Source organism: Schistocerca serialis, chromosome 7 (assembly GCF_023864345.2).
Source record: "Schistocerca serialis cubense isolate TAMUIC-IGC-003099 chromosome 7, iqSchSeri2.2, whole genome shotgun sequence".
In the NCBI taxonomy this organism is placed as follows: Eukaryota; Metazoa; Arthropoda; class Insecta; order Orthoptera; family Acrididae; genus Schistocerca; species Schistocerca serialis.
This window is the reverse complement of record NC_064644.1, coordinates 419,545,765-419,551,153: the sequence shown is the minus strand read 5'-3', so window position 1 is coordinate 419,551,153 and position 5,389 is coordinate 419,545,765. Positions and strand designations below refer to the sequence as shown.

General features: G+C 40.8%; 1 long non-coding RNA gene across 1 annotated transcript; it reads left to right on the top strand.

The window, feature by feature from the left end:
- Positions 1-304: 304 nt before the first annotated feature.
- LOC126412388 (uncharacterized) lies at positions 305-4,672 on the top strand. Its single transcript, XR_007575282.1, has 3 exons — positions 305-508; positions 2,947-3,061; positions 4,569-4,672. It is a non-coding gene; the product is annotated as an uncharacterized LOC126412388 (long non-coding RNA).
- The last annotated feature ends 717 nt before the right edge of the window (positions 4,673-5,389 follow it).

Genomic DNA, 5,389 nt, shown 5'->3' with positions numbered 1-5,389 from the left:
ATCGCGCGACGGTTCACGATGACTGGTTAAGTTCAGATGTAAGTAACACTTGAAAGCTATTGCTAGAGTACACACTCCTGTGTGACTGAAGGCTCTGACGCCGCTTCCGTAAATGTTGGCTGCTTTGCAAGAGTGAGACTGTTTTCCGCTTTCTGCTCGTAATCGTGACTCATGGTCGACCGCGGAGTGGCGTGCTACAGCAGTCACCGGGGCAACCCCTCCTCCCCTCCCCTCCCCCACACTCCGCTGATACGCTTGACGCTGACTGGCTGGTGGCAATAGCAGCGTTAGAGTAACTTGGTGCGGGATTCCGCGTGAAGTTCACGGCCCATACCGCGGGTGCAGATCGCTGCGCACGGCACCAAGGTCGCGACGCCATCTATATATGCAGTGGCGGGCCGGCGGTAGGCATTCAGTCGTCAACAGACGCCACTATCTCTCATTGAAAAGTTCGAGCCGCTCACTCAGCCAGTCAACATGCCTGACCCTTGCTGCGGAACCGGAGCAAGTAAGTTCACTTTTCTTTTCTGTATAATACAGTGTAATGAAGAAGTTCAGTTTATATCTGATATCGATGAATAGGTATGACTAACGTAAACAACAGTCACGAATGCTTGTTTATTCCTAGCGTTTAGGTTAAGTCAAAGTCAGGGGAGAAATCTTCATTGTTAGTCATCTTTTCTGGACAAACTGGGCGCGAATTTAGCTACCTCTACTTCTACCGCTGCAGTGTCTGACGCCATCAGATGATGACAGTTTGCAAGCTTTTTAGAATATCAGCAGCCAACCTTATGTTATTTTCCTCGAGATGGTATCCGATGTCGAATAAATTTTAGGTTCCAACATTCAGGCACCTACATCTATATCTGAATTCCTTTTGGAGAGGTGCTAGCCACTTTTGCAGTCATGTCTGACAACTCCAATATTTTCAGCAAATCATTTTGCAATGTCCCACTAAAGCGATAAATCTGTCACTATTTGTGCTGCCCTACGCTATACACACCCAAAGTTCCTATTTATTCCAGTGTGGGCAATAAAAATGTCTTCTGAACAATGTTGATAAATGAACTACTGTTTCCTAGCACTTTAACAATAAGTCAAAGACTGAAATTTTTATTACCTGCAACAGAGTGTAGCAATAGTCACATTTATTACCGCTACATCTGGTGATTACTAGGTTACAGACCAGAAAACTGTTTTATTTATCACAGTAGCTGACATATTTGTCTTAAGAGCACCGGCAACTGTATTTGTATTTAAAGTACTTCTGATTTATTGTTCAGTCTCGGTTGAAAATCCTTTTATTGTTTTAAGTGAAATGATATGTTTGGATCACTGGATCATCTTCAGATCTAAGTAGTTGCATCAGCAACCTTCTTGTCTATTCAAAAACTCATATCAGAGTACACTGATACGAGTTTCTGAATAGACAAGAAGCAACTATTTACGTCTGAAGATGATCCAGATTGTTCTAAACATGTAATTTAAGGAGATTTTCACTCTGCAGCGGAGTGTGCGCTGATATGAAACTTCCTGGCAGATTAAAACTGTGTGCCCGACCGAGACTCGAACTCGGGATCTTTGCCTTTATCCGAGCAAGTGCTCTACCATCTGAGCTACCGAAGCACAACTCACGCACGGTACTCACAGCTTTACTTCTGCCAGTATCTCGTCTCCTACCTTCCAAACTTTACAGAAGCTCTCCTGCGAACCTTGCAGAACTAGCACTCCTGAAAGAAAGGATATTGCGGAGACATGGCTTAGCCACAGCCTGGAGGTGGTTTCCAGAATGAGATTTTCACTCTGCAGCGGAGGTAGGAGACGAGATACTGGCAGAAGTAAAGCTGTGAGTAGCGGGCGTGAGTCATGCTTCGGTAGCTCAGATGGTAGAGCACTTGCCTGCGAAAGGCAAAGGTCCCGAGTTCGAGTCTCGGTCGGGCACACAGTTTTAATCTGCCAGGAAGTTTCATGTAATTTAATTTTTTAAAAATGTGCAACTGAGACTGAACAATAAATGATAATTGTTTTATTTATTTTAATTGGTAGTCGCAATCATCATGAGGCTGTCCTATATGGACGAAATAATTTTATGCTTATGGCTAATTCATAAAAGTCGCGAAAACCGTATAACGCACTTAATTTGTAAATCAGTAAACTGGCATCTTTATGCATTGATAATAAGTTCACAAGACTAATTTTTTTTCATACAAAGAGCTGTCACTTTGTAGATGTGTGACTTGACGTTACAATACCACTTCTTCAAGGTGTGTAGGATATGCCAAGCAAGCTGCATCTAGCACACCACTCCTTTTGTGGAGTAACGTTTAGACTGTTAACTTCTTACATCAGCTGTAATATGTTCATAGTACGAGAAACCATGACCTTAGGCAATGCATAAGAAATTATTAATTTGATTTATCGGTTTGTCTGTGATCTTGAGTGTGTTGCAGGCACTTATTAGTCATGGCTTGGCGGCAATAATCCTGAAATTACGTTTGAAACAGATCGTTATGGTTACTGCGAATCAAATCGGCTGCTTGTTCTAAAATATGGCTGAGGCCGACTGCAATAATGACGTGACATCCTTTTTGGTACTATAATTAATCGATGTTAATGCTGGTTAGGTTGGTGAACAGTCAATATTCAAATCTAACGCATTTAGCAACTTTTGATGTTAGGATGGTTGCCTCAGATTTCCAGGGCTTGAGCTTTCCAGTGGTTACACACAGTATATTCTAACTGATCTAGGCTTAACAACCAGTCATTTAGCGCAAATGTCTTTATTTCACTAAATTACATGTTAACTTCAGTAACATCTAAATTTCTTGAATCTCCTGTTCCCTGTGAATATCAAAGTTATGAAAACACACGTAAAATTCGCCGAGGTTGTCAGTGTTGTCCCTGTGTTTTCTGAGTACGTTCTGAAGTGGTCTGTTTTTTTTACAGCTTGCCAGGGCTCCAGCTGCAACTGCGGTCCCTCGTGCACCTGCACAAACTGCGCATCTGGCACCAAGGGCTCTGCCACCTCCAAGTGAATCACTGTTTCCTTAAGTGCAACACGGTGAGCACCAACGCAAAAGCAAACGTTTGCAGTTGCTAGTTCTAATATTAGAGTTAATACCGAATAGATTATCCAAGTTATTCAAACACACCTCATCTACAGTTTTCTTCAGTGGTGTAGTAACTTTTTCTTAAATTTTTTTGCTATGCGACATTGACATGATGTACATAATGAAATTTGTCTTGATATGACCGCCATCGTTCGCACAACTTGTTTTCTCGCCCTAGAAGTGATGATAAATAATGAATACTAACACTGAAAATAACATATCAAAAGGCTTGTTGCAAGAACGCCTTGATATGTTCTGACACGATGCATAAGATATACACAGAATATCAGCTGACTCTTTTGTAGACATCAGTCAGTTAATTCACTGCAAGGATTATGTTCTATCGAGTCGCAGAGTACCTGGCGTACCTAAATATTTTACCATATTTCTGCTTGTTTTCTGGAATTCGCTGCACGCGTGTGAGATGTAGAACTTACACGTTTGTAGTCCAAAAAGAAGAGATTCAAAGCACAGGAACTCTTTCTGAAGTACAAATGTTTCATATTAGTCTACGCTTCTACCGTCGCTTTTCTAATCTCTCCATAGATATTCTTGAGATTAGGTACAAACCTTTGTTACAAACATTAGCCTTGCTCGTTTAACCTCTCCATAGCCTCCTTTCAAACGTTTTTCCACAGAAATTTGTTCAGCTTTGCATACACGCGACAGCTGCTTGCTTAAAGATGTGGACTCTCGAATGTATTCGCTACAAATTGTTCCCAAACAAAGGAACCATACCGACATTTGCCTGAAACGATTTAGGGAAATCACGGAAAACCTAAATCAGGATGGCCGGAGACGGGTTTGAACCGTCGTCCTCCCGAATGCGAGTCCAGTGTGCTAACTACTGTGCCACCCCGCAGATGTTCTGCTGTGTTGTAATAGGTCGTTATAGTCCACACGGAGGTGTAACAGAAATCCTGTAGGAAATTAGAAGAGAATCCTTGAAAGAAAGACGACGTAGTTTGTGCGAAACTCTGCTCAGTAAATTTAAAGACTTCGGATTCGAAGAAGAATGTCCGACTATTATACTGTCACCATAGTCTATTTCACGTATGAATTATGAGAGTAAGATAAGAGAGATGCTCGAAGTTTAGAAAATTATCCGTTATTTTCACTAAATAAAAGTAAAGAATGGCAAATACTAGAACGTGCATTGTTTCATTTGTTGATCCTGAAAAAGTGCAGTTAGATTCACAGCTGCGAATATGGAAAGAGATATCTCTTTACGACGTTTCCTGGACTTCTCTGCGGCTAACCTCAGCACTTCATTGTTATATTTTCTGAAATGCCCTTGGCTCAAAATCTGAGGTAACAGATTTCTTTTGTTGCTTTACGATGAGTTTTAGAGTGTCGACGTTTGGATAAATGATTTGTTTGTGAGCTGTGTAACCATGTATATGTTTTCCTTTCTGGAAGTATTCACTTTCCTCTAACGAATTATTTCTTTTGTTACAGGTGTGACAACCGTGTTGCTGCCTCTCACTCTATGTAAATTTCATTGCACTATTTAAATGTTTCTTGCTGCATTTATTCATCAAAATAAAATGCTAAAAATCTAAGTATCTGTGTAGCTTATTTCGCTCAAGTACACTTTCCAAGCTACCATCCCTTGTGCTATGTCACGACGATGCGAGTAAGTGCGATATTCGTCTTCAGATACATGAAAGAGTAAAAGTTCGCTATAGGACCACGCAGTACAGCTAGCTCATCACTGTAGGCAAAATTGATATGTGGAATGTAGTATGGAGGGAGAGGCAAGTTAAATTGACAAGTAATCACTTACGTATGTCTGGATAGTTTTTGTGGATATCCACAGACCGCAGATGGCAAGTACACTACTGCAAGTCCATCAGATGTCGCTCAGTAAAATGAGGTGATAACAAAACAGTGAGTGTAATGTGCTGCCTCTAGCATGGTCTCAGTAAACACAGACAACCTGAATGTTTCTGGTAGGAGATTACTTGCATAAACAATTTCCAGAAACATTCAGTATTCCCAGTCCCCTGTCAAATCCCTGTAATTTCCAGACTATCCACCAGACCTGTTTTACAGCATATTTTTCCAAAAGACATACCTGCTTAGTTGAAGCAATTTGTGGGAAAACTAAAAATGGCAAGCTTGAAAGCTGAAAGGGCAAAAATAAATAATCTTTGGACTTTGAGAAGATTAATTAGATTGCTAAAATCAACGAATCACTTGGTGTTAAAAATTATATCTGCTGACAAGTTTTGGGTATAGCCCATCATCCAAACATCTGACAAAATAAAACATAATTC